The sequence below is a fragment of the Phaethon aethereus genome (assembly GCF_964289735.1).
Source record: "Phaethon aethereus genome assembly, chromosome: 1".
In the NCBI taxonomy this organism is placed as follows: Eukaryota; Metazoa; Chordata; class Aves; order Phaethontiformes; family Phaethontidae; genus Phaethon; species Phaethon aethereus.
In genome coordinates, this window is record NC_138575.1 from 139,470,956 (window position 1) to 139,487,830 (window position 16,875).

At 42.1% G+C, this 16,875-nt stretch overlaps 1 protein-coding gene across 2 annotated transcripts in view; it reads right to left on the minus strand.

Annotated features, from left to right (window-relative positions):
• The window catches only part of SHROOM2 (shroom family member 2), a 124,774-nt gene that overhangs the window by 44,860 nt on the left and 63,039 nt on the right, over positions 1 to 16,875 (minus strand). The gene's annotated exons all lie outside the window — the stretch shown is intronic.

A 16,875-nucleotide genomic window follows, 5' to 3' on the forward strand; every position in this document is an offset into this window, starting at 1 on the left:
TTTACAACGTGTCAGCAGTAGAGTAAGACTTTGGGCAAGGTTTTACTGTAGGTATGTGCTTATGGGAGGAGGTGGGAAGAACAGAGTTAATTACAGGAAGGATTACAATTGTTTCGTACAAGTTAGTAAGAGTGATATAACTAATAATTTTAACTTCAGTCAAGTTCTGCTTCAGCTCTTGAAATATTTGGCATCCCAGGTATGCAGGGAGTTTTTGTTTTGCTGTTTTTTGGTGGGGTTTTTTTGAAGAATATACCTCAAAAATAGTTCATCAATTCTAAGTCCTCAAATAACTACTTGGATACCACCTCCAAAAGTACATGCTCATATAACTGAAGAGATCTCTCCTATGAAGTACAACAATAAATTCTTAGAGTTTCAGACCTTGCAAAACTGCTCTATGCTCCTCTGCCCTTTCCTTCAGTTCAGGAATTAGTAACAACAGCTTGCACTTCCTTCCAAGGGCTTGCTGTTTCAAACACCTCTCGGCACTCATGAAATAAGTGCATTCTTTTTCCCCAATGTTAAATAAGCCTTCTGGATGGAATTCAGCTGCTTCTGTTCCAGTGAGCAGATGCTGAGCATGGGCCATTTGTCTAGACCCTCTCAGTCACCCAGGAACGAAGCAGGAACTTCTTGAAGGTAATTCATCTCAGCCTTCTCTTTGGCTTATCTTGGGGGAAGTGTAATTTAAAATTCAGATGAGGTGTAAGGTGACACAAATCCCACCCTTCCAAGCCACAGTCTGAAACAAAGGCTTACAGGACCTTCGCTGTTGAGGGCTTTTTTAATGCACTTATGTATTTCACTTACATATTTACGAAGTTTATTACTGCAAGGTTAAGTAATTTGCCTAAGTCACAAAGTAATTTGCTAAGCTGAGAAAGTGAGTGTTCCCTGTTTTCAACTTGAACTCTAAAGGCAGTTCTACATTTCTTTACTCATTTCCCCTTTTTACAAATTCGGGTTATCAGACACCACTGGATTTAGAGAACAAAACTAAAGCTCATTATAAACCCAGTATCTTCAACACAGGTCAAATTTGAGCACATGGCTTTTTGCAGTACATTCAGGAAGATCTGATGAATTCAATGAATTGCCTTTCCAAACTCTGCATGCAGGACTACAAAAGGAAAGTAACAATTCTACAGGGAAGTTGTAATTTCACTAAGAAGTGTAGCACCATTACTGTCACTAAAAAACCAAAGTAATTGTTTCCATAAACAAAAGCCTACTCTTCCCAGCACGACAAAAGAGAAAACAGTTAAGCAGAGCATCACTATGTTGTTCTTTCTTGGCAGAATATGAAATTCGGAGTCAGTGGAGGAGCCCAAATACTTTCAGTGCAAACAAGTGTAAAAAATTCTGCTCAGCCACGCAACACTGGGCTCCAGACGGTCCTTGCATACTCCAAGGGCCCCAAGTCTGTGTTCAGGTATTGGGGGGGGGGGGGAGGGGGAAAATCATTCCATCGATCAGCTGCACAGAACATCGAAGGGTTTTTTCCCCTCACAGCTCACTTCTAATGATATTGATACCAGCTCGGCAAACCACAAATACCTACCTAGGCAAATTCAACAGACCTGCCAGGCATCAATTCAGCAAAAAGGTTTATCTATTATGAGACAATTACTTTTCTATGATGCACCACTAAGGAAACACAAAACTAGAAAACTAGCACAACACAAGCAACGTTTGGAATGTGAGGAAATGGAAGTTGGGAAAGAGGACTTCTGCGATGGTTTGCTATGTGTCTGGCAAATGGTAGAGGAATTCAATCACTAGGAAGGAACAGAAGGGATACACTTGTAAAGTCAGTACTGTACCTCATGGAATTTCTCAAGATCTTCATAAGATAGTTTCTCGCCATATGAACATCATTTTCAGATGGCATTTTCTGTGCTACAATATCCACCACCACCTTCATCTTCCTGAGCAGCCAAGCAAGGGGAGGAACAGACTGGACTGAGTTGTGACATAGGGCAAGGGAAGCGGATAAGAACTTACAAGTTCTGTTTAATTTTTTGTATTTCTGGACACATGTATATTTTTGAGAGTTTTGTTTTGTTTTAAAAAAAAAAAAGACACAATAGTCTGAACAGCCTAAAAATACTGGTGGGATACCTGGAGGGTGGAATCATGTAGACACCTGCTTTCGTTGAAGTCTACAACATGACTAAACAGTAATTTACTGTGCATAGTCAACAATGCTTTCCACTGGATTCTCCCCATTTAATTACATTTACTATTTCCTGTACTTCAAGAAACAAATTTTTCAATAAACGGGGCGCAGCATGACTACTGTGCCTGACTACTGATTCCAAGACTCAGTACAAATGGGTAGAAAGACTGGAAAGAAAAGATTAAAATACTCAAAACTAATATTTTGCAGGCAACTAAAGACGCTGGAAGCTAGGCATTTATATCCTAATGTAATACCTCTGTATTAATTCCGAGTGACAGAATGAGATCATCTGAACCTACAACCCAGAAAACCTCTAGCATTAATGGAAGCATTAATAAAAGCATTTCACCGAGTGTCTTTCTACCAGTGCTTTTACAAAAGCTGCTGGAAGGAAAACGCTGATAAGCTTTGAAGATATGATTCAAAGGGAAGAAAAAAAAATTTTCTGTTGACTATAAGCAACCTGTTAAGATAGTGGTCTCCATGACATATGTGTGCAAATGCTTCAGCAATAAAACAACCTTTCCAATCCAGTTTTTCAGAATAAGTCTGTCCTTTTATAATTACTGTTTGGAAGTCATTAACAAAGATAGTCTGAATTTCACAGGCTATAGAGATTAGAGATACTGGCTTAGATTGTTTCACCAATACTGAAGAGGTTGACTGGGGGGAGAGATGGGAGGGTGGGAAGGGAGGAGAAAATGTACTTCCTTGACCAAAAGAGAAAAATTATTAAACTGGACAAGCAGATTTGTCTGTAAACAACAACAAAAGCCAGAAAAAAAATCTTAAAAATTAAAACTAGACAGGAAATGGAATAAAGTAATTGAACTACCTCAACATACAATAAAAATATCAATGAATATGAGCTATCTCCTCTGTTTTCAGACACATTCTGAATTCCTGTAGGTATCATTGAAGGCCAGCAGATACAAGAAGAGAGGTGTGTATTCCCCATCTGTGTGTCCCCCAGCAGAATTCCTGTTTTATTCCCATCTACCAAAGAGCAGCCCTGCTGCAACCCTACCGTACAGGCTTTTACATTTGGAGTCCCAAAGCAAAAGGAGGACAGGCAGTTCCTAGGGACCTGCACATCCAGGTGGGAAGCAATCGCTAGGATTTATTTGTCCGTTAATCACTTTGTTCCAGCTCTCTGTTCTCTGTCAGGAAGGCCTGACTGCTGGCTCACGTGTAAAGGTAAGGCTGCAAATCTTTCACTGCAAGTAGTGGCTGCTACACATAACAAAGGCCGTACAGTATTTCTGAAATAGAAAACTGGTTGTCATTCATTGTTACTGGTCATAGAATCACAGAATCATTTTGGCTGGAAAAAGACGTGGTCTCTTCCCTTTAGCTCAAAGCTTTTAATACCAGCAGAGCTGACATACCCACACAAAAGACACTCTGACCCATCCCCAAAACAAGGTACTGAACAGTTCCTACAGGGATTTTTGAGGTAAAACTTTGGCAATGTGAAAATGAATGAAGAGTCCTACTGATGAGGGGGGCATTTTAACCAGGATTTCCCAGCAGCAACTTCCGTTTTTAAAGCCTATCTTCTGTTATTTCATGTCCTTAGATTGCCCAGAATGTACCGATCCATATGATAACTTTTCACGTTAACTCTAAATAATTCTTCAAAATTGCGGGGGGGGGGGGGGCGGGGCGGGGCAGAGAAACTCCTTTACAGTTCACAGAAGGCCCCCCTGCCCCCGCCAGGTGTCACCTACGCTAATAAAGCCCGGACAAGGCTGCCAGAAAGAGGTTTTTAGATCTCCACGGAAGGCGGGAGCAGGCCGCTGCCGGGCCGCGGGCGGCGCCCGGCCTGCCACCCCGCGCCCGCCCGCCAATCCCGCGTCCCGCGCCGCGCTCCGCCGGCGCCCCCTGCCGGCGGCAGGCGCCCCGCCCCGGCCCCTGAAACGACGCTCGTCCCAGTGACGGCATCTACCCTCAACACCCGATGTAACGCCACTTCAGCTCTCCTGTTCGCTTACTACTTCTTTTTACTACTATTATTTCTCATGCTAATTAATCCTTCCTCAGGTCATTAAAGTGTCATAAACAAAAGAATTTTTTTTATTCTCCACCCTCCCCCGCCCCCCCCCCGGTGGCTGCAACCCTCGGACCACAGAATCCCCCGCACCATGTCAAATGGGTAGCCATCGGTTCTAGTCAAGGGTTGCCTACGGCACGTCTCACCAGCAGCGGGCATCCCTTCATCCGCATCCGCTGCACCAGGAAACAAAACCTGGGCTTAGACAAGAATTCCCAATATTTCTAATTTAAAAGGAAGGACGAGTCAGTGGCCCCAGTCAGAACTGAGTTGTGTCTAAAAACAACTGTTACACACTCTCAGTGCTAATTCTCCGAGTTCATCACTACAACAGTTTTATTTATGTTAAAGATTCTTTAAAAAAATGTACTCGATTTTCAGTCACTTTAGTTTCTACCGAACATTGTTGTTCGCAACGCTGCGGACTACTGCTTCACCTGACAGTCCACAGGTGTCAAGGTACAGCCTCCCTGCAAGCCCCAGAATTTGGGAACCAGTCAATATAGTTAAACTGAACAGCAGCTAGCGGAATAAAATTCTCCTTCCATTCACAATGCAACTCAAGATTTTTCAGCAGTGAAGCAAAAGCCTCTCTCCAGCACTTCGTTTTTAAAATAGCCCAAGTTCACGGTTTCACAGATGCAGCCAGAGGTCCAAACTATTTAGAGTTATTTTAAACCTTGCCCATAACCAGGAATTTGTCCCGATTCCAGCGTAGGGTGAATGGCTACAAGACTGCCCTGCCTGCATGCCAAGGAAATGCAGAAAGGCTGCAGCACTGAGATAAAATGGAAACCTACGCGTCCTTAAAGGTCAAATGCACAATTCATGGTCATTCTCAAACACGAAGCACGCTCGGACACTGCACGTACTGAACGGTACGTCTCACGAGGTGCCCTCGGGTTGTTTCAAAGCCAAGTAAACCAAATGATGCTGCAGTTCATCCCATGGAAGAAAAATACTCTCGTACATCGTGAAGGCGGCCAGTTACAAACAGTGCGGCCCCGCACCGGCCATGCAAGTTAACGACGAGGAGTTTAGGCTTTGGGATCTCCTCAGCAAGCCACTCATCCATCGTTTTTCAGTCCACGTAGAGAAAGTGTCACGAATTTGTCGTGACACCACAGGTGCCCTTGTTTGTCCCTTTCTAAATTCCAAACGACTTCGTAGTTCCTAGCTTTTTCACCTCACCTCCTTTAAAGTAACACTAGGCCAGATATACCAACACTTTATCAAAAATTTTTTTACAAATCTGTATGTGCTGGGGGAAAAGAAGTCCTCCCAAGGACTTTTTTTTTTTTCCTCAATGGATTAAAATACACTAGAAGACCAACAGATAATGCAGTTAAATGGCTATGCAAGAAGCCACTGTAAATAAACTACTAAATCACTTATTCAATTTATGAAAAACATTATTCAGATTTTTTTAGTGTTCTGAACCCTTGGTGGAAAAAATAGGAGGCTGAAAACCACCATGAAGCTGCAGTTACCCACAAGGGCCTCAAATAATAAGAAATTAACGATGCCACCATTTTTCATTCTAAAAATAGTTCAATGTCTTTTTCTCTGCAGATTGTGAAGGCCTCACCCAACTGTCTAACCTGGGAGCTCATGATTAGAACAGGATGTTTTTTTTTTTTCCTAAAAAGAAAAAGAAAAGATAAAACTGCTATCGGAACAAATCCAATACTTTTTGGAATGAGCACTTATTTGGTCAAAATGTAATCTTTCTTTCTTTCTTCTTACCCTCCCTTCAAATAGACAACATTCCTTTCCATAGAGTACTGAAGGAGTCATTGCCCTCCACAAAGACATTAGGTGTTTTCTCTCTCAGGCAACTATATTTGTAGAATTCAAATTAACTTCATGTTACGTTAGTCACCACTGGCAGATCTATCTGCCAGGGTAATACAGGAATGAAGTATCTAACATTTGGCAAAAGACTAAGGTCCAGCAAAACTATATAAGGGATGTGTCATTTTCAATAATTCAATACCTCCAGGAGTTACCCTAATCTAGGCTCAAAGAGTTGTTATTAATTCCATAAAGAAGCTTTAGGTTAAGTGCAATACAATCCCCTCCTCCTTTCCCCTTGCCATTTTCAGTGTTGTCCTGCCTCCCGACATACCTGTCTATACCTTGGATATAACAGAAAACCAGGCAATGGGTAAAAGTCATATTAAAAGGAGGGCAAAGCATACAAAACTTGAGGTTGAACACTCTTCCTAAACACAGTTACTCTCACACTTTATTTCTTCCTCATTTCTTTGAAGAAAGGAAGGGGGCTAATATGTATGTGTGAAAGAATATGTGATGGAAGAAAACCACAGAAAGCTCCCTGAAAACTTTCATGCAATAATTCCATATTAAAATATCCTCCCAAAATTAGCCCCCCTCAATATATTTTGAAGTAAGTCTTCACTGTCATTCATAACCAATACAAATGAGTCAAAAAAATATTTTTTATGTATATGTAAATATATATATATGCACACATCTAAGCATATATGCAAAGTCTCTTTTTAGGCTTTTCAAATTCAAAATATGCCCACAAATTCTCTGTCCAGGTTGATGGTTTTACACTTTAACCACCGGTTTTTGGTCTTCCCAATGTACTGAAGCCCTGTGAAAACCAGACCCACAGCCCACTTCTGAATTTGTCTCCCTGCTTCTTTCTAGAGCATCATAGTCTGAACTGCTTTGTTCCCTTTTTGTGAGGTTGCTTTCACTCAGGTTCAGCCTTGGATGCCCCAACTTTTCACTGTCCTGAGGCTACAGAGTGGCAATTTAAATGCTTTTTCTAAAGTTCACTCTATGCCAGCATTCACACTGTCTATCCAGCACAGCCTTAAATGTCCTTCCACAAAGGGACTGTAAATTTAGGCTTTGTTTGGGTGAGCTGCACAGTGACTGCATAAACCCTTCTCAAAAACCAACAAACAGAGGGCCTTCCTAGCTGAGGCAGAAACATTAGGATTTTAAATTTTAAGTTAACTGTGTGGAGACATCACAGTCTCACTTTTATACAGATTAAACTTAAAATGTGTAAAATGCCTCTTCATGGCAAACAATAAATGTGAAAAACTACTGGTAAATATCATCATGGTAAGTATTTTAAGGCAATGCCTTTTACATCTGCAGATTGATGGTTGGACTTGATGACCTTAAAGGTGTTTTCCAACCTTAATGATTCTATGATCTATAGGGAGCTTTATAAAAACACCATACGTCATCTCTCTTTCACATTTACTCTCTGAATACAAAAAAAATGCCTGAATGGACCTTTATTTAGGATGAAAATTTTTTGAAGGTTGTTATATTAGGCATCTGCTGACGATTAAATGTAAATGCTTTCACATCATAATTGATCAAATGCTGCTTATGTGAGATTTAAAAAACTAGCATGACAGCTCAAGAGCCTAGGAAAGTGAATTTAAAGGTGAAGCTCTTAATATCAGAAATCATCAACAGCAACATTACTATTAGTTTGCCAACTGTGCACTGTTTTCCAAAATAAACACAGGAGGGCTGACATATACAAATTCAAATTAATACTAGCAACACTTGAGCCATACCAGAGGTTCTGTTTCAAGGCTCTCCTCCTCTCTGTTAACAGCAGCATGCACCCCATCTGTCAGAATCACCTCTCCTTGCATATTAGCATCTATCCTTTTGGGAAAATCCCCTGTGACATACTTCATTGGAATGGGAAGAACCAATGATGAAAACTAATCAGCTTGGTATATGAAAAAAACTCTTCTCTGACCTCAGACAGCTGAGCCCCGCTGCCTACATCCCCTTGTCTGGTGACAGCTGGATCAGCCCCAGGCAAAACACCCAGACATCCAGGACTGTGCACATAACATGCAGAGACACACAAACTGCAGAAGATGAACAGCTGAGATGGGGAACAGTTGGTAGTCTCAAGCAACACTGAAACCCGTGTATAGAAATTAAATAATAAAATTTTCAGGCAAAGAAAAAAGTCATTAGCAGCCTTGTCCTCCTAAAACAAATCTAGGACTGCCCTAGTGTACTCAATTCTTTTCAAAGTTTAAATGATTTGGATGAACAGAAAAAACTACATGAAAATTGGGCTCCTAATCAACTTTATGAATCCCTCGAACTTATCAAATAGCAAACTATTATCTTTTCTGGTTAAAATGTATTGAAAACACATTATAGTTGAAGAAAATTGTGTCTTAATTAAGGAAAGCTGTTAACAACTGAATAACCATGAAGCGATGAACAAGTCTGGTCTAACAGCAGTCCACCCAATTCCTAATCCCTAGCAATTACAGAAGCTCCTTACAAGTTTTCATATCCCCACCTTCTGCACTGGCAGCTCTTCGCTCAGCTCAGTCATCTCCCCGGATGGAGTCACCAGCGCGATTTCCCCTGGAGCGTCATCACCACCTCTGTCTTTGCATCTTTTCCTCTCTCTAGCCCCCATCCCCCATACTCATTTGGGGTTGGCTATTCCCACCTTGCCCTCTCCAAGAACATGGCAAGCACACTCTCTTTGCAGGCCAGTTCCTACACAGTCTTTTCCCACTTGTGTCTTTACGTTGGCAGCCAGACAAGCTTTTTGTGGATCTACTATAGTGTCAGAAAGAAAGCTGCAACAATAGAAGATGGTGTTGTAGTCACTTAATAACCAAGTTAAAACATGTAGGAAAATACTGAATGTGTATTAAATCCAGTGTATCAAGCTGGTTAATTATGCTAGATTTAAGAGCTCTATCAATAGCTGTTAAGAATTATTTAATGCTTTAGATAAAGTGCCTTCAAAATGTATTTAGTTTAGGGACAATCTGCAGGGGTGAATTCAAAATAGGCTTCAGAGCTGAACCTTCCAAAATCTACAAAATATCAGTATATCTGCCCCTCCACATTATCTATGAGCTAAGAATAATCACCATAGTATGCCTACAAAAAAATATAACCCCACACCATGTGTGGATGTGTGTATTACCTGACCTTCAATATGAATGAAGAAAACACAGGAAGACAAGGATCTGCCTTCTGTTCCATCAGAACCCACAGGACATTTCAGAAGTACACAGACAAAATCACCAAACAAAATACTCCTCTCAAGAAGAAATCTGATTCTCTCAGCTCCCTCTGCTCCAGTCCACCCAGCCCCAATTTACTCCTGACATACTCTATGCTGGCAATTGAGCTTTCTCCAGCCTGTAAACCTTAAAAGCAGTATCTCGAGCTCTGTGAAAATCTTACTCTCAACACCTCTAGATTCACAATACCATCACTATAAATTTCCATGCATAAAAATGAAACCCAGTACCTGTCCTTCCTTAAGGTGGGAATTATTCATCCAACTTCTGAAACATGGAAGCTGTGTTAATACACAGAGGATGCAGCACTACCAACCCCTAATAATGAAGCATCTTATTCCCAATCTAAAACCAGTGCAAACTGGCCACAAACAGCTTCTGGTTTCTTCAAGGAATGATTACTATCCACTCTTGTCCAGTCTGAAGCTGTAGTATCAAGATCACCACCACACTAAAAAGGAGTTTTGGACATCCTGTCATTACAAGACCAACAATGCTATACCAGGGACAACTCAGTTTCCCATTTCTTGAATTTCTGTATCAGTATTCTAACTCAACCCTCCCATTATTTCTAAGTCAGAGGAAAAATTAAATTCTGGCTTTCCCACTTTCTGAAAGTTTTAAGTGCCACATCACATTTTTTCCCCCAAATACAGCAGCAGAAATGACTTTGGTTCACCAAGACCTGAGAGAAGGAATACTGAATAAAGCACCAGCCAACAGGACCAGTAAGGGAATTCATACAGAATGACAAACTCGTGGCCCAATGTTTAGACTTCCCTATCCAAAAGACTTTTCTAAACCTCTGTTGAAACCATGTTGGTAGTGGTGGCATAGAAACACAGAGGATAATGCAACCTTGACGATACAATATGTGGTAAAATTGTTCACAAAAAGGAATGGCTAAAGCAGATGCACTGCAGGAATAGTATTTAATGAAATAAATACTTAGAACAATACTGCAGGTCTCCATTACCAATGATATAGTCCCTTCTAGCCAGAAAATAAGAAGTAGAATCAACTCAACAGGCCCACATGAAGTCTTTTTGCTCATCTCCTTAAGATCTTGCACTTGTTAAGTATTCAAACACTGCTTCTCAGCCTATTCTCACAACACTCAGGATTCTCAAGTAATCTTCCAAACAAGTACTGGCCACATCACACAGCATCCAAAAGCCATTTATTCCATCCTAGCCATAACTGATGTAAAAGATGAGTGCCACACCGTAGAAAAAATTACAATATTTTCTACATTAATAAAATAACTGAATAAGCTTTTTATACAGAAATTTTCCCTTGAGGAATCTTGGTCTCAGAAGGACAAGAGAGATTTGAAAGGAAAAACTGCTCCATTAAAAAATAAAAAAAAAGGGGGGGGGGGGGACGAGAAAAACTCCTCTTCGGGAGGAACCCATCTGGACTACACATACAAGTGTATGTAAAAATTTGAAGTGCTTCCACTGAATGTGACATTTGGAGATTGCTATGCAACTGTAAATCACTCTGAGATATATGGCACTGTTTTTAAAAAGAATTTTTAGTGTCATTAATACCTACTTTCAGATTAAAACAGACATTAGAGTTTTGGCACATCACAGAACTCATAATTTGGGCATGAAATCTCAGCTGCCTTAATGTGTTGGAAGCCCAAGGCGTAAGGTGGTTATAGTTGCACAAACATCTTCTGAGGTAACCTCTCCCTCCTTACCTCCCAGGGGCAGCTCAAGTTTCAGATGGAGAAGGCAATTGTTCGATTCCAAGTTATATCCCCTTCTTAATCTCCAACTGATGACTGCAGCTGTAACAGCATTATAACAAAAAGCAGTATAATTTGAAACACTTACACATCCATCTCCAGTTTTTCCATTGGCAAAGGGCAGATATTTTCCTGCCGCTTCTTGGACCATGAGCTCCTCTCCTCCTACGCCTGTATTAATTCGGGCCCACTCTCTCTAATGTTTTGTGTAGAGACTCTTCATTGAAGTAGAGGGGATCTGCATGGCCAGGTATAACGTTGACACTGCTGTCACCGAGAGCTCCTACCCGCCTGTGGGGTTGCAGATCTGCACCTCACCCAGATAAAGGCCAGGCCACTGCCCTCCATCCCTGCATGGGGAGTGGGGGCTGCGGTGAGCCAAGTGAAAGAAGCAGGCTCCTCCGGTGAGGCTGGCTCTACATCCTGCTTCATCTCCTGCCAGAAACAGAGCTACACCCCAACTTCAATCCTCCCTGCTACAAGACAGTGCTGATAAGGACATGGTGGTTAAGCAAGACTAAGATCCAGACGATGGCCACAGAAGCAAGAATGGGTGAGAATGACCTTTCTTTCCCTGCATCCTATCTCTTATGGGTGAGTATCTGGGTCATCCGGAGACAGTGATCCTCTCCTTACTGCAAAGGGACTAGAAGCTGTGTCTGGAGAAGATGGGTCTCTTTGCTCTCTGCATACAGTACTGTACCTACAGGATACACAGACTTGTCCCTGTCTCCACCCCCGCCCAAGCCTTCCTTCCTCCATCACATACCCAGAAACAGAGGGGCATGCCCTAATCTGGAAAACAGAGGGCTTCATTTCTTCACTCCTCTCAACAACGTGAGACCCTTCCAGAAATGCAGACACGGACTATGACTGACAGTTCATGAAAAGGAAATGCCATGAACACAAGGATATCAACCAGCAATACCTCTGCTAAAGATTCACCCACCTCAGACCATGCCCACAGAAACAGCGGTGGACTCGGACAAGTGGCCATCCCCTGCGGCTCAGCTCCTCAGGCAACAGCTCCCGGAGCTGCTGGTCTGAGCCACTGGTCCAGGTGAAGAACCCACTCCAGTCCAGCCACTGTGTAAACACACTCAAGTCTTCAGTAGATTTATGCTGACAAAAAAAATAAAACCCTACTTAACCTATTAACTGCAATAAGGCTGTTTCCCTTGATTTGGATACCCTGGGAACATGTACAGGCCTTATTCTGAGCAGATGTATGGCAGCCTTAAACCACTTAAAACCACTTAGAGCTTGAAGTTTAAAAGTGACCAGACAACTCCAATTTCTGGGATTCCCAGAGCACAGGTAATTTTGTTTAGTGGATAATGTTCTTGCAGGCTTTTAGGCTTATTTTGCAGAAACTGAATGTGCCAAGATATGCACGCAATTTAACATCATTACACTTGAAAGGCGGGTTCAGTCACTTCACAGCAAAGTAAAAGCTATTTTCTGAGCAAGATTGAAAACAGAATCACTTCACAGCAGTATCACCACAAATCTTCAATAGATTATTCTTCTTCCAGCCCACCTCACACCACCCCTTCAGATCTTAATCTTTACTCACCCTAATTATCACCAAGAATAAGTTTTACAAGAGAGTCAATCTGGCAAAAACAAAACTAAAAAAGCCTGCAAGTTGAAACATGTGGTTGGATACAAAGAAATCAAATCGAAAACTACCTCAGTGATTTTCCAAGGCCAGATCAGTTACAGTGGATGACCAAATACAGGAAAAAAAATAATCTCTAGCTAATATTTATAAATAGTTACTCCTGTTGCTAAAGCTTGTGTGTTAAAAAGCTGCTGGGGCTATCAGCATCCTTCTGAAGAAACTAATAACTGAATTCATCCACGTACTACTCCCACATAAACCAAGGTATGGATCCTGATGTAAGGTATCTACGGACAGTCTCACAACAAACAACGATACTATATTCGCATGCAAGTTGTGCTTACATGACCATTTTTAAACCTGGAACAGTGAATGTGGCTCTGCCTAACTTAATACTCTGCTGTTTGCATTATACACACTAGATTTAGTTTTCTTCAGCTGGAAAACAAAACTGCATTGTAACACTGGCATTAGGGTGGTATAGAGCTCCCTCAGGGAAGTTTAAACAGCCTCAAAGAATAAATGTCTTTTTTATATAAAAAAAGATCACTGAAAGAGACACATTGAATATTACATATGAACTCCAAGTGATTAATGAAAGCCTAATATTTTATAGCTTTACTCAAAATTCAGTGAGGTCAGCAGAAACGTGTGATGTGTTTTACATGCCAACGGAAAACAACACTCTGCTATGTATTATTATGTTTTATTATAAACCAACAGTAACGTGCAGAAGTTGATCATAACTCTTCTGGGATCCTGCCCCACAAATACCACAGGCAGTTCCTATCTGAGCAGCTCGCGCTGGAGGGAAGCTCCATTAGCCTCTCTAGATTAAGGATTTCTCTAATGGAGCTGGCTGCTCCCTCTGGTCACCACTAAGCAGATAGTAAGACATCCTGAGCCCACGCTGCTCCGGCACCCCACCTTCACAGCATATGTTCTTGAAGAGCAGGAAGCAGCAACTGCTTAGCAGCAAGGAGAAAAAAAAAATCCTACTCCACCAAATTTATCATTTAACACCCTTCCCCCACTTCCCAAAACTGCATAAGACAAGTATATTTATAAGATTTTTTTTTCCCCAGTTTTGCTCACTACTTTATAGTCCTCTCCTTCCCAAGGAGAAATCCCATGATCCCTTCTTTAGATTTACAGGCAGGAACAAACAATTTTTGTCTCACACATTTATCAGCATACTCGTTTCCTCTTGCACTGTTCCATAAAAATCCCCTTGCATCCTTGTGTAACCTCTGCACATGTTGGCAAGCTGCTCACAGCCTGGGAAACTTTTTCCACTGAATTTCCTTTTCACACCAATAAAAGCTCAAGAAAAAGACCTGAAAAACTCTCAGGTCTTCACACTTTAAGTTTCACTAACAGACTGACTCTGCTGCTCCATTTGTCCTGATGATACATACTGGGATGAAGAAACCAGCCCAGTAAAACTAGCTGCAGACCTCTTAGAAAATAGGAACTGCAAGCCACCCCAGTGCACGGCCTCGCTGGGAGAGGAGTGGTTTTGCTCAGGAACACAAAAGACTCTGAAGGCAGGTCTGTGTGAGAAAGGGGAGGCAAACTGGCAAGCAAACTACAAATACTCTTCTCAAAGCCACTTCCCCTCTTCCACACCTGCCGACTCCACTTCAACAATCCTATTACAAAATTTTAATCAGACACATTTGAGACAACTCTGCATGGCTTTCCCCTCTCCCCCCGCAGCCCCAGGTACCTACCCAGGCACCGCGCTGGGCAGCACCTCCTCCCCAGACCCCTTCCCTCAGGGACCAGGCATGGCTCCCGGCTGGTGGGCAAGCCTCCACGTCAGGGAGCGGGACCGGGCCAAGAGAGGAGCGATGGGGCCCCAGCTGTGGGCCAGGGCAGCACGTGTGGGGTGCGGGCGGCACCCGCCTGGGCTCTGTCCTCGGCACAAGTGGACAACGCTGGCGGAGCAGGGCATGGGACCCCGCAGCCCTCCGCGACCGACTGTCCTCCTCCCGCACTAATCCGCGCCGCTGTGCCAGCTTAGGGGATATAATTAGACTCACAAAGGAGCCTTGTTACACTCCCCGCCAAGAGGCCGTAGCAGTTTTGATTAGTCATACCAGCGACTCTGGAGAACGTCGCCTGCGGAGCTCGGTGGGGTAAAGCTGAGCGAAGCCCAAAAACTGAAACCAGAGGACTCCTCCTGGAAGGCAGGGGGGGTGGGGGGGGGTGGAATTTTTATTTTTAAATTTAAGTGGTGTTTGACATGGCACATTGAAAATACACTGAGATGCTGCTGAAACTGGCATTTTTTTCAGCTATTCCATTCTTGCCTTTGCCACCTTCTAAGCAAATACGTGGGTGAATAGACCAGTCTGGGGCACTACATTGTAAAGAAGTTAATGTCACCTATGAGATGACATATCTGCTCAAGGAGTAAAGCGAACAGAAAATATCTAGAACAACCTGGGCCTCTTAAGGTCTGGTGGGCTGTCAATAGCATTTGAGAGTTATAGAAGGTTTTCCTATACATTAAAACTAACCAGCCAGTCTTCTCAGGGAGCAGCACTTCCCCCAAAAGAGAAGCAGCTTGTGACATCCCTACAAATAACTAACCACAGTACTCAGAAAGGCATTGTAAATTATCGCCTATGGAGAAAAGTGGCAGGTACATCCTTCCATCCCCCAGGCAGACTGACATTACAAATTCTGGGGAATTCATTCAAAGGACAATTTATTTTAATAATCTTTTTGGTAAAAAAGTTTTATTCCATAGTCACACCATTAATCCCCTGCTGCTGGCCAGATTTGCACGTGTAAGCTTGCTACGGTTGCTGACCATGATCATGCCTGAGGATGTAAAGGACACAGTAACAGGCTGCACAGAGTTTATTTGGGGGAAAATGAAAAAGATTAGCTCCGCTGTATCCTTAAGGATCAGCCCAGGAAAACGGGAAGGAGAAACTTTCTGCTCATACACAGGCATAAATGCCAAGACCAGGTTTTCCTTAGGTTCACTGACCCATCACACTAAACATACAATGACTATACGTTTTTATTGGTTCTGTGCTGTAACACAGCAGACTGCCACGGGAAGCCGACTGCACCACGGCATCCTTACCAACTGATTGACACACACCCTGCGTATGAAAAAAATGAACGGCTTTCCACAGGTCAAAGGAGGACGTGCAACAGAAATGCTGGCAGTACCGGGGATTGGGATACAGAAATCCTCAAACTTCAGGAAGGAGGAGGAGGTTGGCAAAAGGGTAAGGAGTGGTCTTATTTTACACAGGCATCTTTGGATTTTAATAAGAAAACTAGTTAAGACAGCATATGGCAGAATTACACAATTACAAAGAAGTCCAATAGCTCCACTGTGTGAGCTTGCTGAAAGTTAGATAGCCTATGGCTAAAACTTTCCCAGTCAGACTGCAATACTCTATCAAAAAATGACTGCATATCATATAAAAGTGAGAGTATTGATTTCTCACAGACGCTGAAAGCTAATATAATGAGGGTTTTTTGGAAGTGATCTGAATAAAGATAACCTAGCATGATCCCTTGTTTATCTACATTAACACACACGCAGATGTACGCACATGCGCACTCAGTCCAGAGACAAACGTTTGTTTGAATGGCTCACTTTTCTAACTTTTTTTTCTGAAAAAGTCTAAACACCATGGAGTTATTGTTGTGTGAGTGAATACAAAGCCCAGCTGACAAATACTATTCCATACTTGGTGACTTATTTAGCAAAATAAAGTAAAATCAAGTGGAAAAAAGAACTTTTTTCCTGAATTTCCAGCAGCAAGTGCCTCTTCATTCTAGATAACAGAAGAATAAATTGCATAGAGTATTATTGAATCCACCGTTTGAAGAAGTATTAGAATTACATTGGTACAGTGGTACAAAAGATGGAAAACAAGTTAAAAAGCAAGTATCTCCTTGATTTTAAAGAAAAAGAAAACTGGAACTTCAAAACCTAGTTTGCTAATAGGATTTTTAATTTGGCTTTAAAAAGCTTTTTTCCCAGTCTTGATCTGAAATCAGATTCTGATGAGCTGGCCTGCTAGATTGCAGCCAGAACAGCAAACAAAGCAAGCTCATCTTACCTTCACTACAAGGACTGCTGGGCATAGCACTACTTTTGCTGGAAAACAGCTGTAAATAAACAGTCACGTAATTGCTTTGAAAGCA